The 24,330-nt window shown below is 44.2% G+C and overlaps 1 long non-coding RNA gene across 1 annotated transcript in view; it reads left to right on the top strand.

The window, feature by feature from the left end:
* The window catches only part of LOC126175698 (uncharacterized), a 408,285-nt gene that overhangs the window by 378,356 nt on the left and 5,599 nt on the right, over nt 1-24,330 (top strand). The gene's annotated exons all lie outside the window — the stretch shown is intronic.

Raw genomic sequence — 24,330 nt, 5'->3', positions numbered from 1 at the left:
TGCCATCTGGTTTCTGTACAAATTGTAAATAGCCTTTCGCTCCCTGTATTTTACCCCTGCCACCTTTAGAATTTGAAAGAGAGTATTCCAGTCAACATTGTCAAAAGCTTTCGCTAAGCCTACAAATGCTAGAAACGTAGATTTGCCTTTCCTTAATCTTTGTTCTAAGATAAGTCGTAAGGTCAGTATTGCCTCACGTGTTCCAACATTTCTACGGAATCCAAACTGATCATCCCCGAGGTCAGCTTCTACTAGTTTTTCCATTCGTCTGTAAAGAATTCGTGTTAGTATTTCGCAGCTGTGGCTTATTAAACTGATTGTTCGGTAATTTTCACATCTGTCAACACCTGCTTTCTTTGGGATTGGAATTATTATATTCTTCTTGAAGTCTGAGGGTATTTCGCCTGCCGTGACAAGACGCCTTAGACCGCACGACTACCCCGCACGCCCAAAACCTTGTGAATGACACTTTCTGATAGCATGCATTTGATTTTTAATAGCGATAGCGAAAAAGGGATCTAACTAATACTTAATTAGTTTCGAAATAAGCCCGTTTCCTGACTCAAGGCATGACCGTACGATCCTGCACGGCTTTCTCCTGCGAAAGATCGCTTGTACAAGTGACAGGGGATGGTCTCGTGTTGGACCGCAGGCACCACGCCAGACGCGGGAAAGGCGATAGCGGTCGCTCGGATACTGTTTTGTTTGCAGCCGCCGTGCAAGCGCTTTGCAGATCAAGCCGGAAGCGGTACTCAGCGTATTGTGCGTCGCTGGTGGAGGTGGGGGGTTGCAGAGCGCGCCGGCCTTGCCGCAAAGCGAACGCCCAACGCCCGCGATAATCGCCGGAAAACGTGCCTCTGCGCTCCACTCGCCAGCGCAAACAACGGACGTGGTGACACCGCTGCGGCGACTCCCGCACGACCCGCGGTCGCCAGTCGAGGATCGCTGCCCCCTCGCTGACCAAAAACACAATACACCGCGGCCTGCCTACCTGAGATTCCGGCGCGGAAAACAAATGGTATGAAGCGCGACACAATTGACACACTGTTAAAAGGCGTTTACACGGGAACCATTCGTCCAACGGATCACCGACGTTGCTCATCATCCACACGTGCTTACAAGGGGAGACCCCCAAGGTTGGATCGATACTTTGAAACTATATACAAGGTGGTGTAGGCTAGGATGTCAGGAATCACATCAGGCAGTCATCTATCAAAATTGGTCCCAGTTTACGGGTAATCGCCAAAAGAGATTTCCCAGTGACCTCTCTTAAGCATAGTGGAGTGGTTATGTAATGTAATGGTTAGAATGCATCTCTAATGTGCATCGGTTTTTCGAAACTCGTCAGGTACTTATAATTTTCGTTGAAATTCCATTGAAATGACTTTGATAATTATTTTAATTCTCTTAATTGGTTTCAATGTATTCTTTTATGTTTCTAATTCCTTAGCTCTGAGCACTATGGGACTTAACATCTGAGGTCATCAGTCCCCTAGAACTTAGAATTACTTAAACCTAACTAACCTAAGGACATCACACACATCCATGCCCGAGGCAGGATTCAAACCTGCGACCGCAGCGGTTTCGCGGTTCCGGACTGAAGCGCCTAGAACCGCTCGGCCACCACGGCCGGCTTCTAATCCTTTGCTGCGTCATTTTGATCATCATGTTGACTTTTATATTTGTTATAATTTTTTCTTCCTCTCATTCTTATCTCATCTGGAATCTTTCTGCATGTAATTTTATTTATTTTTATTTATCTATCACAATATTTAAATATTTGAAAATACCAATCTACGGTTAAAGAAAAAAAAGACGAAACAATCTATTTATATCGGCTGTGCAATGGTGTCAAAAATGTATTTTTCGTTATAAAATGTACTTTTTTGTACAGTAATCGTCATACAAACATTAAAAACTTAAATTCTTGTTGGGCAATGGACAAGACAACGCAGATGAAGATTTAAACGAAAGAAGGGATTATAAATAAAACTAAATTAAAGCAAAATGAGATATATAAATAATGAATCTAATAACATGGACGAAAATATAAAATGATAAAAAACGGAGGAACTTAAATCGAATTCTATGAATAAAAATAATTAAAACCACGAAGATTCCACATTTAAAAAGGGTAGGAAGAAAAATTAGAGCAAATGAGAATGTTAATACGATCATGAAAAAGATTAAAAATAAAAGAATTTCATTTAAAGCACTTAATTGAATAAATATAATAAATTAAAATAATTTCGAAAATATTTGAAAATAAAAATTGAAAACACCCATCAGGACTTGGACCCAACCCTTCTGTTCGTCAGAAACGTATCTTGACCACTATCCAACACCACTGCTCTGTAAAATAATACTTGTAATACAAAGTATTACGCGAAATCCTTTTTCGGCTATTACTCGCAAACCAGGTCCCACTTTCTGAATGGTCGCAGGATGTGATATCTGGAACCCCAAACACGTAACCTTATAGACTGTTTCACAAGGTCGATCCCACCCATAGTGACCTTTCGTTGTTAGATGCAGCAAGAGCTGCTCCAGTTCGATGCACTTCTTAAGCGTTTTTGAGAAATGAAGGTTCAAAGTTATAGCTGCCTGTTGAGTGTGGTACAAGAACGCCAACCATCAAACAACGCTGTTCGTATAACTGGCTGTCTGCGGTACTGATGATGATGATGTTTGGCTTTTGGGGCGCTCAACTGCGAGGTCATCAGCGCCCGTACAAAGTCCCAATTTTTTCAGTGTCCATTTTTTTTCACAGTCCAACCTAGACACTGTCACAAATGATGAGGATGATAATGAAAGGATGAGAAGAACACAAAAACCCAGTCCTCGGGCAGAGAAAATCTCCAATCCGGCCGGGAATCGAACCGCGGACCCCGTGATCCAGAGGTTTTGCGGTACTGCATTTGTAATCTTGCAGCAAAACAAATAGTTACAACGAGTCATGTTTCGTCGGAAGAGAATAATGTTAATGATAATAGTAATGATAATCAAAGTGATATATTGGTGTCGAGGCATAATACAGAATCATGACATTCATGCACATATGAAAGACTAACGATTTTTCGTCGTCATTGGAGATCGACAGCATTTATGGTGGTATCTGTGAAGTTATTCTTTTTCGTGGCCTTACCCCGTGTGTTCATGGAATATTAATCTCGATTTGGTAATGTTGCTCTTCCTGTTATCACCCCTTCCCCTGTGGGAAGGAATTTCCTTATCCCATCTGTATGCGTCCAGTGTCTCCATGAGTGAGAACATTTTCGAAATATTTCCTAATCGTGTAACCTGGGCAAGAGCATAGGTAGCAGTCCAGTACTCATCTACCTGGATGTGACAAAAACTTGAAAACCACATCGAGCCTAGCCTGCACAGCCGCCTTCATAGTTAATCCGCCAGGTGGATTCGACCCGGGGCCGGCGCGTCTCCCCGAATCCCGGATGCGGAGCGTTAACGCGGGCCGTTATCCGGCCGGGTAAGGGGATTATCGACCTTAAAAACTTCAGAAACGTGTTACATGATTGCACGAAGCACACTTTATCAACGCCACTTGCTGACAGTACATTTGATTTTTAATAATGATAGAGGAAAACACGCCACATTAACGTTTAAAAAGAATGGCAGTTCATAAATAATTTTTGACGATAACCATGCGTATTTCAACATAAGCACGAATGCCGGTGGAGTAGCGGGCAGTCAAAAGTAATGCAATATTCACGAGATGATTTTTCTCTCTGTCCCTGCAACAACGTAGAAGCACTTGGCAATCGCTTCAGGGCATCTCCGACTTGATAAAGTAATGCGTATACCTCGCAAGATTGACACAACTTTGTTCAGATCGGCGGTATCATTATCACGGTAAACGGTGCTCGCCTTGAATGGATTGATCATACAAAATGGGATTCTTCGTTGTAGCGATGCAAGTGATTGGTGGAAGACTAGAAAAGTGACTAGTGTCGAACGCACTAAAAGCAAATGCATTATAGCCTACCGACATAGCTTGTTGTGCGAACGCCGCAGATAAATGACTGGCTGCAAGGAATCTGGGAGAAGCCCGAGACTATTATAATACTGCTGTCAGATCATTAATAAACGACGTGAACAGCAAGATTCCCAACACTCTTGACTGGGGCAAACCCGATGTTATTTGTACATTTGTCAATGACAGTCCATCCAATACGAGGTGCTGCGTCCCCCTTAGGAAGAAATCGTAAGAACATCAAAACTGATTCAGTATTTGCAGATTTCGAGGAAACTTTTCACACTGTTGCTCGCAAGAGACTTCTAATCGAATTACGTGCCTATCGCTTCAGTTGTGCGACTGGATCCGTGATTTCCTCTCAGAAAGGTCACAGTACGTAATAACCGACGGAAAATCATCGAGTGAAATGGAAACGATATCCGCCGTCCCCTAACAAAATGTTATAGACCGTCTGCTGTTCCCAGTCTACATCAAGGATTTAGGAGATAATCTGACCAGCCCACTTAGATTATTTGCTAATAATGCTGACGTTTACTGTCTAATAAAGTCATCAGAAAAGTTTCCTATCAGCGCACACTCCGTTGCAGAGTGAAAATCTCATTCTGGAAAGTCATCAGAAGATTAAAACCAATTGCGAAATGTCTCAGATACGGGATGTGAATGGTGCCAAAAGTGGCAATTTTGTCTCAATAATGAAATTTAGTCGGCTGCTGTGGCCGAGCGGTTCTAGACGCTTCAGTCCGGAACCGCGCTGCTGCTACGGTCGCAGGTTCGAATCCTGCCTCGGGCATGGATGTATGTGATGTCCTTAGTTTAGTTAGGTTTAAGTAGTTCTAAGTCTAGGTGACTGATGACCTCAGATGTTAAGTCCCATAGTGCTCAGAGCCATTTGAACCAATGAAACGTATGAACTCATCTACATGAGTCAAAAAAGAAGTCCGTTCAATTTCGATTACACGCCAAGTCACACAAATTTGAGGGCTATCAAGTGTTCAAACGTGAGTGACTTCCTAAGGGACCAAACTACTTAGGTCATCGCTCCCTAGACTTACACGCTACTTAAACTAACTTATGCTAAGAACAACACAAACACCCATGTCCGAGGGAGGACTCGAACCTCCGGCAGGAGTTAAGTGTTATCAATTCGACTAAATGCCTACTAATTGCAATTACGATCAACTTAAGTTGGAACCATCACATAGATAATGTTATGGGGAGGCTACCCAAAGCTTAAGTTTTATTGGCAGAACACTTAGAAGATGCAACAGATGTACTAAAGAAAGCCGGCCGCGGTGGCCGTGCGGTTCTAGGCGCTCCAGTCCGGAGCCGCGCTGCTGCTACGGTCGCAGGTTCGAATCCTGCCTCGGGCATGGGTGTGTGTGATGTCCTTAGGTTAGTTAGGTTTAAGTAGTTCTAAGTTCTAGGCGACTGATGACCACAGCAGATGAGTCCCATAGTGCTCAGAGCCATTTGAACCATTTGAACTAAAGAAACTACGCTTGTTCATTCTCTGCTAGAGTATTGCTATGATGTATGGAATCTTTACCGGATAAAACTGACGGAGGATATCAAAATAGCTCAAAAAGGGCAGCTCGATTAGTATTATCGCGAAATAGCTGAGAGAGTGTCTCAGATATGATAAGCAAGTTGAAGCAAAGGTGTTTTTCGTTGCGACGATATTTTTTCCATCAATTTCAGTTACCAACTTTCTCATCTGCGTGTGAAAATATTTTACTGTCGTCAACTTACATACAGAGAAAGGATCATCACAATACAATAATAGAAATCAGAGCTCGTACAGAAAGATTTAAGTGTTCATTTTTCCCAAGCGCTGTCAGAGAGTGGAATGGTAGAGAAATAGTCTGAAAGTGGTTCGAAGAACTCTCTGCCAGGAACTTAAGTGTGCACTGCAGAATATTCATGCAGATACAGATGTAGATTTAGATGTAGATCCAGTCACAAACGTCGCTTGATAGGCCACACGATCGATAATTAGCGTACATGCGGTACTGTATGGATAATCTCAGCAATCACCATCTCCATGACGACCTGATGACGTAAGCCAGCCATTCAGATACCTTCTTTAAGTGGAAGCCTTCTCAGTTCCAAATCAGACATAGTCTCCAAATACGATAATGGAGGCTGTCGTCGAAAACTTGGGATTTTATCCAGATTTGGCACAGCAAGTTAACCGAGAACCTTTTATCCATCACGAAAGACTTTGTGGCCATATTCATGTACGGCTCATGTTCTGCTCATACGTCACCGGTGGCTAGCCCTTCATAGCGTCACGGGCAAAGGAGCAGAGTTAAATCGTCCGTAAAGGAGAGCTTAGGGCGAGATGAACAGCACTGCGAAGGCGGCTGGAAGGGCTTCCCGCGCAGAGCAGGCACGGCACCAGTCGGCTACGGCACAGCTGGTGTGGGAGTCGGACAGAGCTATGCTAATGGCGCACGTGCGCCCTGTTTACGACGGCCTGTCCGCCCGGATAGCTGGCGTCTCGCACCGAACTGTTTTACTGCGGGACGCGTTGCGAATACCGCTCGCGACACGCTCGGCCGCGAACACCACGTGTGGGAAGCTGGCTCTGCACGCGAATCGCAGCCAGGAGAGCTTCATCTCCATTAGTTCTTGCGATTCCCATTAGCGCGTTTGTAATTGTTTCCTCGAGCTGCTGTTGTGGTCTTCAGTACGAAGACTGGTTCGATGCAGCTCTGACGCCTGTGAAACTCTCTTCTTACTTGGGTTGCTACTGCAACCAACATCCATTTTAACCTGTTTACTGTATTCGAGACTTGGTCTTCCTTTACACTTTTTACGTCCTCCCCACTTCCTAGCGTTATCAAACTGTTCATTCCTTCATGCCTCAATCGATACCTTTGTAGTCAATCTCGATTACACGTTTCTTTTCTCCATAATTGATTGAGCATCTCGTCATTCGTTATTCGATCAACCTATCTGACCTTCAGTTTTCTTCTCGAGCACCACATTTTAAAATCTTTTGTTCTCTTCTTGTCTGAAAAATTTATCATCCACGTTTCGCTTCCGTAACTGCTATATTCAAGATAAATAAATTCAAGAATTCGTAACATTTAAATTTATTTTATTTATTTACTCGTATGGCTAGGGCCCCCGCGTCAGGCAGACCGTTCGCCGGGTGCCGGTCTTTCAATTTGACGCCACTTCGGCGACCGGCAGTCGACGAGGATGTTAGGATGATGATGAGGACAGCACAACACCCAGTCCCTGGCAGAGAAAATTCCCCGACCCAGCTGGGAATCGAACCCGGGCCCAGAGGACTGACAATCCGTCATGCTGACCATTCAGCTACCGGGGGTGGACAACATTTAAATTAATGTCCAATGACAAAAAGAATCCATTTTATACGCTGTGTACGTAAATCATCGTCGCTGATTTTACTGCTCAAATGGGAAAACTCATCTACTACTTTAACTGTTTCATTTCCTTGTCAAATTCCCGCATCACCTCATTTGATTCGACTACATTCCATTACGCTTATTCTTCTTCGTTGATATTCATCTTATAACCTCATTTCAAGATACTATCCATGCCACTCAACTGATCTAATTCCTTTGTCACCTCTTCCACTATTATAATTTAATCGACTAGTCTTAAAATTTTTATTTTTACCTCCTGAACTTTTTTTCCTTTCAATATTTCTCTGTGATTTCCTTTGCTGCTTGCTCAACGTATAGATGGAATAACAAGAGTGATATGTCACAACCCTCCCCCACTTCCTTCTCAACAACTGCTTTTATTTCGTGTCCTCCCGCTCATATAACTGCAGTTTGATTCCTGTACAAGTTTTAAATAACATTTTGCTTCCTGTATTTTATCCCTATTACTTTCAGAATTTCAAAGAGTGCATTCCACTTTTTCTTGTACGTGACGCCTCCCCCTCTTTCCAGACTTTCATAAAACACTACGATGCTTCAAACAGTAATCGTGATGGCCTCAGTGAAGTCGAAGAGGGTTCAAAAGTTGAGTGTTTGTTTCAACAAGTTTGTAAGTAATAGTGGTTTCATTCTGTGGGCCACTTCTTGCTGTCCAGTGATAATCGTTTCAGTTCTGCTTGCTTTCTAGTGTCGTCAACAGCATTTATTTCAAATGGTTCAAATGGCTCTGAGCACTAGGGGACTTAACAAATGGTTCAAATGGCTCTGAGCACTATGGGACTTAACTTCTGAGGTCATCAGTCCCCTAGAACTTAGAACTACTTAAACCTAACTAACCTAAGGATATCACACACATCCATGCCCGAGGCAGGATTCGAACCTGTGACCGTAGCGGTGGCGCGGTTCCAGACGGAAGCGCCTAGAACCGCTCGGTCACAGCAGCCGGTCATTGTATTTCACACTTTTGTCTATCGGTGATTTTCTCCTTCACGGTCTTTCTTTTCACATTCTCTACTCACCGAACTAAGCGCCAGACTTCAGAGTTGAACGTCAAACTCTCCTTGGTGTGTCGTGGTTACAGGGCACGTACAGTGTTGTCAGACAGATGAATGACAACGTTAAAGTTTGCTATCCTTTCCATGATCCCGAAAGGGTGTGAATTATGTTTTCCGGGTTAGTCCTCGTTAGGAGCATCTGACTTTTACTATTGTTTCCGACTAAAGTGGTTCAACTGTCAACAGAGTCCAGAATGATTTTCGAGGCATGCCGGAAGCACAAGTGAAGAGATTTTCCCTTTTTGCGGTTTTCATCGAGCTCACTTTAAGGCTGCCAGAACAACAAGTCTTGGACTTCAAGGTCCTGTTCGTCAGAACAGTGCTTGTTGGCGACTAATGTTTTTCATTTAGCATAGTTTTACTCACATGACTGGTTTAGAGATTTTAAACTTCATTCTATCATTCTAAAATGCTTCCTATAGAACAGAACGAGAAAACTCCCTCTAAGTAGATATCGAAAACTGTGTAATACACATTGTGAATTATGATATCCTCATACAAGACACCTTCTCGTGTTGTGCCACAGAATGAGGTTTGGGATTCTTAATCCGTTCTTGAGAGTAAAAATACACAAAATTTTGCTTGGCGATAACATTTACTATTTATCAAGGTACTGAACTGTATCCAGATCGAATGAGGGAAGTGTTTTTTGTTTGTCCTTTTCTAAGAGTTGAATGAAGAACGTACGAAATCGCTTGAATTTAAAGTCCACCCATTATATTCGTCACTTACTTGATTCTTCGCGTGGAAGCCAAAGCAAATAATAGATTTTTTGCTTCTATTAAGCTACTATACCGGGAGTTATGTATCAAGTCTCGGATTCTATCTATTAATCGTTCCTTTCCTACTAAGAGAGCAACGAAGCGACTGCAGAATACACTTCCCTTGCTTCTGATCATACTAATCAAATACCGAGGGTTGCAATCACGGTCATCCACCTGCCCTTTTACAAATCTGTAATGTCGATTTAACCAATGATAAACTTTTAGGTCTCGAACCTAGGACTTTGTCTTTCGTGGGCAGCTCTCACGTCCGAGTCCCACGACCCGGCTTATAGTTTTAATCTCCCAGGAAGTTTAATTATTTTGCTTCTGTATTATTTTTCGTGTTATAATTTATTGTGACCAACCATTCTGCAATGCAAGATTGTGAGTTGACGAAACTAACATTGGTAGTGTTATGAGAGTAACCATATTTCTTCTTATAGTACGCAGGGCGTGTGTTGGATTTAGATGAGTGGTGTATTTCCGCTTGCTTATGACGCTATGGGTCAAGTGGACGGATAGTATCGGCAAGTTCAACATTTCGTGTAAGATCCTAATCTTCTCGCACCCTTGTCTAGGGTTACGCAGAACGCCGCCTCCGACTCCTTCAGTATACCCGGGTGTCCCAGGAAGAAGGGTCAATATTGAAGGATATGACAGGAAAGTTCACATGAAGCAAAATATTCATATGCACATATGAAGACGTTTAATATAAATTGTTATTTATTTTCTGTATTATGCAATGTATATTCAGGTTTACACGTCTACCCGCGTGCAACCATTAGTAAACAAGCATTATAAAAAGTGTCAGTTGTGTGCTGGCTGTAGGACTACACTGCACCATTTCGGCACGGTGCTACTGTTTCTGGACAGGTTGCTGAACTACACGTTCAAAAGAAAAATGGGAACTTGGAAGAATACAAGTTTCATGTAATGTGCTGAAAGCTCTGGTAAACACTCTACGAGTAGGAATTCGACATGTAGGAAAGCGCCGACCTTATTCTTTAACTGCGGAAGAAGCACAAGCGTCGCAGGAACCGTAAGTATACACCATATCTGCATAATCTTCTGACGATGATGATGATATTTGGTTTGAGGGACGCTCAGCTGCGAGGGTATCAGCGCCCTGCATATTCTTCATTACTGTAGCTGTGTGGTATTTTAGGTAGCACGTGTGCAAGCACTGTTAAGCGATGCTTCTTTCTGGTACACTTTTCAACCTCTACACTACTTCATCTCGCGATACACGGTGGACAACTGCACGTCCAAAGGGCTGTTTTAATGATAGAAAGCCGGCCGCGGTGGTCGTGCGGTTCTAGGCGCTTCAGTCCGGAGCCGCGGGACTGCTACGGTCGCAGGTTCGAATCCTGCCTCGGGCATGGATGTGTGTGATGTCCTTAGGTTAGTTAGGTTTACGTAGTTCTACGTTCTAGGGGACTGATGACCTAAGATGTTAAGTCCCATAGTGCTCAGAGCCATTTGAACCATTTTGAATGACAGAAAGACAACCCGATCAAAGGGGTTGAAAGCAAAGAGGTAAGTAGGGATGAAGAAAAAAACGTCGAAGTGGTGCGTACGTAGGACGCATAAATGCACGCCGCTAGCCCAGAAACAAATGTGTAATATTTTAAACGTGTTCTATCTCGGAAATCATTCGGATAGGGCTTACGTCTATGTGAAGCTTTTTGCTTTAAATGAATGTGCCTGTCATATCCTTGAACACTGAACATTCCACCTGGGACACCCTGCATTATTGTAGTTCGATTAAAAATGTTTGATAGTTGACTCTGCACTGGTTTCCTCCAGTCAGAGCGCTCAACGCCGATGCCATATTGCCACGCTTCCAATTCCTTGTCCGGCTTTCTTTCGTGATGTGTCGGGATCCCGAATCCTGTGTCTGACCCTTGTATTTCATTTTTCATCATCCATGATAACAACACACACACACACACACACACACACACACACACACACACACACGCACACACAAAACTATGCTAACGAAATACACACGTTTCATACATAGGCTAACCAAGCACTACTGAACCCTTCCGCGCAATAATCACATAGATCTGCTTGATCGCTTACATTAGATAAGCTTCGGACGACATTGTGTCACGCCGAATTTTTGACTGCTGCCAGTTAATCGTTGCGACTGGGGTATCAGAGTCATACGAGAGTCATTCAACAATTAGAGACAAAGTGGTCTGGAGAAGAAAGCGTTTATTTTTATAAAACAATACTTTTTCCACTTTTCAACATAATCCCCTTGAACATTTATGCACTTATTGCAACGGGCTACAAACTTTTTCATTCCGGCTGCAAAGAACTCTTTACCTCGATGTTTGAACCAATTTCCCACAAACATTTTCACTTCCTAGTTGTCCTGGAACCTCATCCCATGTAATGCCTCCTTCAGTGCACCAAACAAATGCAAATCACTAGGTGCTAAATCATGATTGCAAGGGGGATGAGACAGTACTTCCGAGCCCATTTTGTCGATGGTTCCACGGGTTAGTTGAGCAATATGAGGACGTGCGTTGTCTTGCTGGAGGATCACACCTCTCCTCTGAGATCCACGGCGTCTCTCTCTCATGGCTGACTTTGCCATGTTTAAAAGCAAATGCGAGTAGTGTTGGCTGTTCATTGTACGCTGCTCTTCGAGATAATCACAAAAAACTGGACCTTCAGCATCCCAAACACCGTCAACCTGACTTTTCCTGCTGATACTTGGGTTTTGAATTTTTTCTTGAGAGCTGAGTTGGTGTGCTTCCACTCCATGCTTTGTCTTTTTGATTCTGGCTCATAAGAGTGAACCCAAGTTTCATCACAAGTTGAAATTTTGTTGAGGAATTGCTCACATTTTGCATAACGTTCCTTTAGCTCTGTGCACACTCTCAACCTTCTTTCCTTGTGTAGCCGCGTCAACTCCTTTGGGACCCATCTTGCACATCTTTTGCGCTACTTCAGCTTGTTACAGGTAATGTTACAAACTGTACCAGTACTAACTTGAACCTTATCAAATATCATTTCCACAGTCACACGGTGGTCGGCACGAATAATGTCATCGATTAGACTTCCAAGTGAGGGAGTTGAAACTGCAACTGGTCGGCCAGAACAGTGTTTGTCAGTCACTGAGTCGCGTCCATTTTTGAACTGCTCTACCCACTTGTAAAAATTTGCACTATTCATACAACCTTCACCATAAACTTTAGACATTTTACAGTACACTGGTTTCTCGCCTTCAGCAAGTAAAAAACGAATAACAGAATGTTGTTCAACTAACGTGGACGCTCCAAGCGGACTCGCCATCTTGAAATGTATTTTTGAGGTTATAAATAAAATAATGTTGATACATCAACTGATCAGGGCTCATCCCAGTGATGCCAACTTAAGGCCATAAAAGTACCAAACTTGTCCTACTAACAGTTTTTCCCTAGATCAATTTGTCTCTTCAATTATTCAATGACCGTCGTAAATACAACGCATTTTGTGCTGTAGCGGCAGAGCGTAGTGGTTAACGTATAAACGTGGAGTTTAGAAGGGTGGAGGTTCGAATTTCATCAAGTGAAACGAAATTATTGTTTTTCCATATCTAATTAAAAGACTTTGATAATCATTTTTATTCAGTTAACTGGTTTAAAGGTAATTTTTCTATTTAAAATACTGTACCGTGTCATTTCAACATGTTTTTATTTGCTCTTATTATCTTTCTTATCATTCTTTTTTTCGTTTGGAATCTGCTTGTGTCGTCTATAATCTGCAATCAAGTGCCAACCAGGACTGCTCATTGGTTAATAACGCGGCATTCCGTGCAGTCAGTATCGGGACAATATCAGGTAACCAACGACAGCCGAGAAATTAGAGTTTGCTTACACCGCTGAAACTGAAATTTTGCTGCTGAAGATTGCTATGCCAACAAACATATTATGAAATTTTTCTGTCTTGAGTTTGTCGTATATGTTAGCCTTAAACGCCGTGAACAAAGCTATCGTGACTTCAGTTCTGCCGCACATTGTTGATCGCCGATTTCCCGGACACATTGTAAATCACGAATTTGTTGGTAACTTAGGACTTGAGTTTAAATTCAGGGCTACAGAACGCGTCGTGCGCCGCAGTTCTGTCACTGGTCACTTAAAATCAACTACCGACAGAGCATGTCCCATGTCCGTGACACCTGTATGTCCTGACGGCCGCTTCCAACATTGCTGCGCGTTAGACATTAACAGCGTTTGTTAAGTGACTCGCTATGTTTTGAGCGTCGCCTATGGTCGAGGGGTATCCGGCGGCAGTGTGGCAGCAACACTGCAGCGACAAGTGACAGACGTCAACTATCAAGTAATTTTAATCGGAATATAGGCTGTGTTATGATGAGTTAACGGTGAAACTGCACTTACAGGGAAGTGCAATGTTTATATTATTTTTATTAGAATGATGAATTGATATATATATATATATATATATATATATATAGTGATATGTTACAATACAGCATCACCGGTCTATTGCGGTCTAACTGTGTTGGTGAGGCAGTAAATTTATCCACAGGGCAGTGACTGCGTCACTGCAATTCACTTTGGAGGTGTGGCGGTGGGACTTGTAGTCCCGTACCACCCTCTGACGGTGACAGTACTACATGAGTCAGGCAGAAAAATTTAGCCTAACGTGGGCAGGTATGATTGGAAAGTATTGGACGTAGAAGGGGGGCTAGTCCCGCCAAATGATGCGTCCGTGATGGGCGTGCCAGACCTATCGTTAGCCATGGTCGGAATCCGATTCCTCTAGGATGGTTAGGGGAACCGGATGTCGATGCCAGCGGCGTGGAAGTGTGGTCCCAACGTGGCGTAACCCATGGACAGTGTCCCGCAAGGCATCCACTTTCTCATAGAGCCGCCGCGCGTTGTTGCGTATGGTCGTCTTTAGGGGGACGATATCAGCTTCCTCGTGGAGAGTGACAATTCTCGTGAGTGTCGGGGCGTGCAGACTCCACCTGAGCACCTTGTTCTGTAGGCGCTGCAATGTCCGCATCCTGGTGACACTAATCGTGGCCCATGCAGCAGATCCATACGTGAGGGCAGGCAGGATAACTGTTCGGTAAATGCGGAGCTTGGTATGTAGGTTAAGTTCCCTACTGCGAAAGAGCGGATACAAAGCCCTGGTTAGCTTTTGCCCCTTGTTGGTGACATACTCCGCATGACAGTGGAAGAGCAACTTGTGGTCCATCTGGACCCCGAGATAGGTGGTTGTCGGGGACCAGGGCACCTGCACACCTGCAATCGAGATATTGCGGCGGAGGACTGGGCGCCGTTTCTCTACCGGCACAATACGGTTAGTGGTTGTTATTAATGAATACCTTATACATTACGGAGGAGAGGCGGAGACGCCTACAGTTTGTCTCGTTTGTCTCCTTTTTGTGAAGTTAAATACAACGTATATGAACTTTCCGGTAATTGTTGTCCTCCCCGTACACTTCGTAAGCGCCGGCCGAGGTGGCCGATGGATTATAGGCGCTACAGTCTGGAACCGCGCGGCCGCTACGGTCGCAGATTCGAATCCTGCCTCGGGCATGGGTGAGTGTGATGTCCTTGGGTTAGTTAGCTTTAAGTAGTTCTAAGTTCTAGGGGTCTGATGACCTCAGAAGTTAAGTCCCATAGTGCTCAGAGCCATTTGAACCATTTGAACACTTCGTAAGCGATGTTGCACGTTCCGTTTGCGTTAGTTTGCCACCAGCTTCAATTATTTGTATTGAAACACCATCATCCCTAGGCGCCATTCCTTTCTTAATGCCTCGAAAGGCTGTATACACCCCATCTGACACCGCTTCCAGAATGGCAATTTTTTTTAATCCACATGTTTTTTGTTCATGTAGAATACCCGAACAAAACAGCGACTGTATCCAATCATTTATATATAAAACTAATAATTTGATTACAGCAGCAATACAGAAAAGCCAACGTGACTCAATAAATTATTAGGAAATAAAGCACTCCGTCTTCAGGGCACGAGTGGCCTACCGGGACCATCCGACCGCCGTGTCATCCTCAGAGGAGGATGCGGATAGGAGGGGCGTGTGGTTAGCACACCGCACTCGCCGTCGTTGTGACAGATTTCTTTGACCGGAGCCGCTACTATTCGGTCGAGTAGCTCCTCATTTGCCATCACGAGGCTGAGTGCACCCCGAAAAATGGCAACAGCGCATGGCGGCGTGGATGGCCACCCATCCAAGTGCCGGCCACGCCCGACAGCGCTTAACTTCGGTGATCTGACGGGAACCGGTGTATCCACTGCGGCAAGGAAATAAGGATTCAGCTGAATAGCTGTTATACTGGGTGTTTATAATTAAAGTGCCGCTACCCAAGGCAGTCCAGTGTTGCTGTAATTATCTTATGGCAGCAAAACTAGGTAGATATGTTAATGAGGTATCTATTTACGCTGGAAAAAGTTTAGTTCCGATTTTCGCCAACATGTGCCGTTAACCGCATGCCGGATGGAGTAGAAAGACAGGTTCGCCATTGTACAGTCTACCGCATATTATGCCAGAGTCCTGAAGTCGTAATTTTATTTTTGGATCACGTGTGTGAGGCGGGAGGATAGGAGACTGGATCGCAGCGGGCAGAGCGCCCTCGTTTCAAAGGCGTCATTTGCGCGTCATTCGAGAGAGCAAACGGCCGCCCTTCGGCTGTCAGCGCAGCTGCGAGTGAGCTACGCTTGCATATTCCGGCGCTGCGCTGCGAGCAGTGTGTAAAAGCAGCGTCGATACCAACTTCTTCTCCAGCTGGTCATCGCAATTGAGCGCGCGCGCCCCGCGGCAGTTTCTGAACGCCTCTCCGCGCCACCCCCACCGCCCGCTCCCCCTGGCGGCGGCGTCCCGGGCGCAGCGGGCCCGCAGCGAGTCCCGGCCGGGACCGGAGCCCGCCTGGGCCCGAGATAAGCGAATTAGGCCGCCAGCCCGCGGCTGATTCATCTGCAGCGCCCACCCGCCGCTCCGTAGCTGCTGCTGCTGCTGCATCGATTTTTCCGTCCGAGGGGCACTTTGAAGTGCTCGGGGCTAGTTGGCCGGAGTTATGTGTACCGAGAGCCGGGAGGGGCGGCAGCCAGGAGGGGGCAATTGGGCGGGGTTCAACTCTTTCTCTCCCCCTCACTCCTTTCCCCTCCCTGCCCCCCTCCACCAACCGTCGTCGCTGGCATTACTCTCGCTCTTGCCCAGCCAAAGGAACATCCTCTATGTTAAGATGAAAGAGGAAAACGGAAGGCTCGCCCCCCCCCCCTCTATCTCCCCTCCTCTCTCTCCTTCCCCTCCTCCCGACGTTTTCTGCCCCTTCCGCCCTCGCCCCTCCACACCTCTTCCCCTCATCAACTTCCCTTACTGTCCTGTCGCGCAAGCCATGCGACTTTTTTTTTTGGGAGAGAATTAACGTAGCACGAAGCAGCATACTGCGCTCGTCTCTAAGACGCTTCTTATTCATCTCCATCTGAGAACGCGAGTCGATCGGAACGGCAACGACCAGCGTATCGTTATGAGGACGAGTAAACGCATCCTTTCATCACAGAAGAAATCTCCTGCAATGAAAGAGAAAGGGCATTTCCGAGGCCGTATCCAAAATTCTGATATACCGGGTGATCAAAAAGTCAGTATAAATTTGAAAACTGAACAAATCACGGAATAATGTAGATAGAGAGGTACAAATTCACACACATGCTTGGAATGACATGAGGTTTTATTAGAACCAAAAAAATACAAAAGTTCAAAAAATGTCCGACAGATGGCGCTTCATCTAATCAGAATAACAATAATTAGCACAACAAAGTAAGACAAAGCAAAGATAATGTTCTTTACAGGAAATGCTCAATATGGCCTCCATCATTCCTCAACAATAGCTGTAGTCGAGGAATAATGTTGTGAACAGCACTGTAAAGCATGTCCGGAGTTATGGTGAGGCATTGGCGTCGGATGTTGTCTTTCAGCATCCCTAGAGATGTCGGTCGATCACGATACACTTGCGACTTCAGGAACCCCAAAGCCAATAATCGCACGGACTGAGGTCTGGGAACCTGGGAGGCCAAGCATGACGAAAGTGGCGGCTGAGCACACGATCATCACCAAACGACGCGCGCGAGAGATCTTTCACGCGTCTAGCAATGTGGGGTGGAGCGCCATCCTGCATAAACATCGTACGTTCCAGCAGGTGTTTATCAGCCAGGCTGGGGATGATGCGATCCTGTAGCATATCGGCGTACCTCTCACCCATCACGGTAGCAGTCCAGCGCCATCTGTCGAACATTTTGTGAACTTTTTTTTTGTTGTAATAAAATCCCATGTCATTCCAAGCATGTGTGTCAATTTTTACCTCTCTGTCTACATTATTCCGTGGTTTATTAAGTTTTCAAATTTATACTGACTTTTTGATCACCCAGTACTGCCAACGCATTATAATTTACCCGCAATGAATAGGGAGAACTGTTCCTGGAATAGTTGGTGCAGTAATGGTAGTAAGATGAGTGCTGAAGATTAAGTGGATAGATCGGATTATTGGTGAAGAAGTAGAAAATCAAATTGGACAGTAAAGGAGTTTACGTCATTACGGCCGAATAGGCCTCTGAAATCCCAACGGTACCGACCGATCGCCGTGTCTTAGGCGATAGGATGGGGGGGGGGGGGGGGTGCGTGGTCGGCAGACCGCCCTTCCGGCCATTATCAGTTTTGTAAAGTAACTCCATCCTGGGGTCAGGAGTATGGGACAGTAGCTCGTCGATCAAATGTAATAACACTGTACCAACAGGCGCCATTTTGATTGTTTTATTTGGCTACCAGTTTCGACGTTCCAGTCACGTCATCGTCAGACCTGTCGCATGAGTGACACTAAGAACCACTCGTGTATGTACACGACAAGGCACCAATAATCGTATCTGGTTCTCTAGATCAGGGGTCTCCAAACTTTTTAGTCCTCAGGCCACATTGACTTGTCTACGAAGTCATAAGGGCCAAAATCTTCCTAGTGGGATTAAAGTACGCTAGCACTCCACGATCACCGTAATGTAAGCTAAAGGAAAGATGAAATCACAAAAATCTAAGGTTGTTGGAATAGCTAGTGCTGAAACGAACTACGATTTTTATTTAATCACATAATTTTGATTGGTGGACGTAATTGGCCGAAATTCTGGCGTATTTTATTCTGGCGAATTTCACCGACAAAAAAGTATGTCACTGCACATTCTTCATGAAAGCGTCCTGCAAAGTTAACGCAATCTCAAAATCATTGTTAGCAACACTATTACTGCAAGACGTAACAGAGGTAGAGTATGTCAACGCATTGCTATTTCAAGCGGTGCAACAATAAGTTTAGTTATGTAGTCTTGTAGCGAGTAGCAGAGCCAATGTCGCGGTGTATTGGTCCCGATAGGCTTCGAAACTCAATTGTTGGCAGTATAGGTACCACCTCAAATAATTTACGGGCCGGATACCGGGGATGTCCGGCCAACTAACGCAGGCCGGTTTGCCGGCCCTCGCGGGCCGGTTTCGGCCCGCGGGCCGTAGTTTGGATATCCCTGACCTAGATCTCCGAACTTTATAAACCTGTGTGATCGTCACACCGCCACACAAGTGACAGAAAGTTGCACCAGTCTTACTTCGTGTCATTCTTGCGACAGGCCTCAAGGTGGCGTGGTTCGAACGTCGAATCGGTTGCCTAACAAAACAGTCACACTAATGGCTGTTGGTACAGTATTACTGCATGTCGTCAGTTTTCGTGACCGGAACCGCTGCTTCACAGTCAAGTAGCTCTTCAACTGCCCTCGCAAGGGCTGAGTGTACGTCGCTTGGCAACAGCCCTCGGCAGACCCGGGCGGTCACCCATCCACGTGCTAGCCGAACCCGACAGCGCTTAATTTCTATCATCTGACGGGAACTGGTTTTATCATTTGTCACCTTACGTTTTTTAACTAAGAAATTGATTTTTAGTTCATAATTTTTGTTTGGGTAATCTTATTATTATCAACAACCTTATTTCGTCAAGTGCAAGTTTTCCTGTTATTTATCTGTTGTTAATTTAACTTATTAGCAATGCCGTGAATTCAGTGGATTCTGTATAGCTCACAAAATTTCGGAGAATTTCCAGAAGTGGCTGCTCTGTCCTTGAAGATCTTGTCGATTAGCTCCACTAAATATTGTAGTACGATCGTCTGAAACTCCGCATTGCATTTACCCTCACACACAGAATCTTCGGAGCCTGTACTGGTACAGTTATAGTACTGAACTGACTCACGGATGTGATTTCCACAAAATATCAATGGGTTATTAATTCTCCCAATGAAGTGACGGTGCTTGCAGACTCGCCGGGAAATATTCAGAAATCGAATATCCAATGGCACATTGATGTGCACATTCATATCCGTCACTTGCGGATGAGTAAAAAATGCTCTATGTACCTTAAACTTTTGCTGCTCTGTTTTCTTGAAAACATTACACTGATTTAAACAGAAATATCACTGACCAGATACTGTCCCGAAAAACTGGCATTGAATGACGACAGGTAGTAATGGCATAGTGCAAACTGCTGCTAATCAATACACACGACCGTACTCGTTGAGTCATCGAACCACATTGTTGCGTGCTCGTATGTTCATTTCGAGATTTGCTCTCCAAAGGAAAGTGATACTACGGCTACAGGACATCTACCTCGCTCTCGCAGTCTGAAAAACTTTTCGTAGTCAGTTCAACAAAGTCCGTTGAACAAATAAATTAGATCTTACATCCAGAGTTGCCAATTTGTGGGGAAGCCCCTAAACTGTGGGGAATGTCAATTCAGTTGGGGATTTTGTGCGATTGGCATTATACGGGGAATATGTAGGGATTTTAACGATTTACTGGTTATTAATATCACGTAGTTGATACATCGACAATTTGATGATTGGTGCGTTTGTTGCTGGTGTTGTTCTAATGATTTTCAAGACTTTAAGTTCGGAATGAGTTTCATAGATAAGATTTCAGGCAATAAAATATAAAAAGGTAGATAAATACTCTTTTATACATAGATATTACTTAAGCGAGGCTGAACAAACAATAGCTGAGCGCACGCGAGAAAAAGCTGTTGAGTGCACGCATAGAGCGAAGCATCACGCCATATAAAAAACGTTTTTGTGGCCTCTCGAAATACTTGAAATTCTGCTTTTCGTTTAAATACTTAAATTTATGGAGAATAAAAGCCTATTATGAGAGTGAAATAATGTAATCAGTAATTAATTCAAGACGACTACCAGAAAAAACTCAAATATCCTATTATGTGGGGAATTTGCAGGGAATCGGGAAGTTTTCCTTCCCAAATATGGGGAATTTCTCCTAGATTTTTTGGGTAAATTGGTATATTGGCATTGGTACCGCTGCTTATATCGCGTTCTGTAATACTTGAACCTTCATTAAGTTCTCCTAACAAAAGGACTGACATAAACTCACACCATGTTACACTATACACTGCAGCAAGGTCGCTCGAAAAATTTATATCTTAATTCGCCTACAAGAACAGATCGATTGATAGGCCGCACCCTAAGGCATCAAGAAATTGTCATTTTGGTAATGAAGCGAAACGTGGAGCATAAAAACTGTAGAAGGAGATCAAGGCTTGACTAAAGACTACCTACTGAGTGTAGCGAGCAGGTTCAAATGTATGTGCGTTGCAGTAGTTACCGAGAGATGAAGAGGCTTGCACAAGATAGAGTGGCATGGAGAGCTGCTTCAGACCACTTCTCCTAGTGAAGATAATAACAAAGTATAGTTGGCGCAGTAATAATAGGCAGAAAAAAGGAAGCAATAGTTAGGGTAAGACGTACACATATTTATTAGGGTGTATCCGCAACCATCCCTTTAAAATACAAGTAAAAACACGATCTTACCAGTAACTGGTGACTTCTTATGACTGCTTTGTGCTTTTATACATGTTTTAACTAATATGTGCGTCACCTGTGGGGAATACATAGCAGACTCAAAAACATGCAAAAAGTTTCAGTACACATACGATCAAGTATTTTTTTTTAAATTTTATTAGTTACAATCACTTCGTTGTTACATGTTTGCTTCGTTCCTGTGTTTTTGTTTCCAGGTTTCCAGCTTGGTTCTACAGGTATCTTTTATCGTTATAAATGTTTTTTTTTTAATTTTCGGGACTGTTAAGTCAAAGACTTCGTATACGTATCTTAGTTGCCACAGTGCTAATAATGAAACAAATCCTTTTGGTATTGAGAACAAAATCTGTAGTGGAAGATTACGCTACAGTTCTTATTGGACTGGTGTTCAGTGTGTACTGAACATTCTGTCTTCACCATGTATCGAATCGGCTATTTCCGAAATGGTCACCAACGAACAAACATGCATTAGCGACTTCAGCTGGAGAGCGACGTCTTGCTTCTGACTTCCAGCAACGGGCGTGACGCCTACTCGACCATATTCTTATTGCGCTAGTGTGTGGTGTATATTTTCGGCTGAAATGTATCGTAATCAGCCCAAGACGGACAAGTACCTGATGTATTGATTTGGACATTGGAATGCATCTGAAACCACATGTTTGCATACTGAAAGATTTCCTAATAGACGTATACCAAACAATAAGACCTTTCCAACAACATATGAATGTCTTGTGGAGAAAAGGCTCTATTGAAAAAAAGTAATTTCATTGTGGAAGACTAGAACACCTGATTTAGAAGGTCGAGTAATTCGTTATAGTGAGAGCAATGCCGCAGTGATAACACTGGTTCCCGCCAGATCACCGAAGTTACGCGCTGTCGGGCTGGGCTAGCAGTTGGATGGGTAACCGTCCTGTCTGCCGAAAGCTATTGGCCAGCGGGCTGCACTGCGCCCTCGTGAGGCAAACTGAGGAGCCACTTGATCGGGAAGTAGCGGCTCCGGTATCATAAATTCGCATACGGCCGGGAGAGCGGTATGCTGACCACATGCCTCTCCATATCCGCATCCAGTGACGCCTGTGCGCTGAGGCAGATACGGCGGCCGGTCGGGACCGTTGGACCTTCATGGTCTTTTCGGACGGAGTTTAGTTTAGCGAACAACAGCGCCAGCAACACCAGAGAAACCGCATAAACGGTGAATGTTAGGCACGTGACAGTACAGAAAGTGTCAAGAGTCAACTGTTTCATCCATACCATGTTCAGAGGGTGCAAGGTCTTATTAAAAAATGTTTTCAGTCCAGAAAAGCTTTTTGTGCTTTGTCACTAGTGATGTGCCATGGAGAAAGAGCATCCAATTAACCTGTCTCCTGTGATACTACTGCTAAACTGCTGTTGATGTCTTGTTTCCAAAACTATACTCTTCCGCTCACACGTAAGTGTTGTGAAAATTCTGCACTGTGTTCCTGGTAAACTTCACTTCATCACTGAATATTATAGTAGACAGAAAGTGTCGGGTTTTCCGTGATTTCCCTAAATCGCTTCAGGGAAATACCGGGGGGGTTGCTTTGAAAAGGATACGGCCGACTTCCTTCCCCATCCTTCCCTAATCCGATGGGACCGATGACCTCGCTGTTTTGTACCCTCCTCCAAATCAACTATCCAACCCCGTTTGGAAGCAAATCTGTCCCATTCGTTCGCAGTAATTGCTGTTGACTGTACGCTTTGCCCTCAAGTTTGTATTCAGTACTGTCTCGAGTTTGTTTTCCTACTTGCGTTAGTTGTGTCTCAGCAGCGGTACACAGCAATTATCGATATCTTTACTGGCGAAAAGTTGGCCAAAGTGCACCTCGTGTATAGGTTCAATGAATGGATTGGACGAGCGATGCAATAACGGTATTATGAGCTGTTTCCGCAGTAACCTTTAATCACCTTCACCTGGGTGAACAAGCCGAATGAATCATAATGACCTTACTTAAATTAGACGAGCCAGCAGAGACCACTGCTCCGTTATACCAAAATACTCAGAAAAGATTTCTGACCAAAATCTGAAATTCTGTCGGTTGAGTTTGGGCTCGCCCTGAAGACAACACTCTTTCGGCCCCTGTTGCAAGTGGACGTTACTTTAGCCTATAATGCAACGTAACGACGCGGTCAAATACCAGGTATTTTTTCCAGGAAATTGCTTTGCGTTGTGACGGAAGGAAAGGAAGGAAGAAAATAGTCTATCGTCCCGCCGACGACGGGATTATCCGCACACGACATCGGGTTGGAGAAGAATGCGAAAGGAAATCGACCGTCTCCTTTATAAGCCACTAACTCGTCATTTGTCTTACGCTCATAAGGGAAACCAAGAAAAACCTGAATGTGAAAGGCCGGATGAAACTCCTTCCCTCTCGAATGTTAGTTGAGTGCCATCGCGACACCTCGCTCGATGCGTTTTCAGTCTTTATGAGTGGTATTACTGAGATGGAGGTGAAGGACATGCCCACTGTTTGCTTGGAAGGATACGACAGACTAAATCCTCTTCCGGTGTTACCAGTAGAGTATGATCGTAAAATGGGCTACGAACATCACGGGTATCGTGACGGAAGATCCAACAGTCTAGGATCAAGTAATCAAGCAGACCAGGAAATAACTGTATTGGAAAACGTAACTGAAAGGGACAGACCTGCCTGTATAAGGGAGCCTTTGGACAATCGCATCTATTTCGTTGAACTCATGCTAAAGTATCTGACTCCACATAATACAGAAAAAATGTAATGTACATTTTTCTGGTCGGTGCAGCAGATGCGAGAGAATAAACGTAAAACAAATGATGTTGCGGGCGCCAAGATCAAGGGTTAATAGCGGTACATTGGCCAAAGGTACTTATATTAACGCTGAATTCCAGACAGCAAACGCGCTTGCAATGATCGGTCGCAGCTTCTGGCGAAGAGAACTACATTACCTGCTGAAATATTGAACAGAAAACGAAATTTGTTTCGACAGCGTATTAACTGAAAAAATATCTGTGTTAGAACTAAAAAAGTGACAGTCCAGATCCTAGAGGAGTATAGGGACTAGTTTTTCTTCTTACTGATAAAATGAACTTATAGCCAGACTAGGGAAATATCTGTTTATTACTTAATGTTTGGTCGATCAGATGTAATCGTCTGTTTAAATCTTCAGAATTTTTATTTTCGTTCTCACTAGAATATAACGTCCTGCGC

This window comes from Schistocerca cancellata, chromosome 1 (assembly GCF_023864275.1).
Source record: "Schistocerca cancellata isolate TAMUIC-IGC-003103 chromosome 1, iqSchCanc2.1, whole genome shotgun sequence".
NCBI classification, from domain to species: domain Eukaryota; kingdom Metazoa; phylum Arthropoda; class Insecta; order Orthoptera; family Acrididae; genus Schistocerca; species Schistocerca cancellata.
Note: the sequence above shows the minus strand (reverse complement) of the source record. Positions and strands in the feature narration are given on the sequence as shown.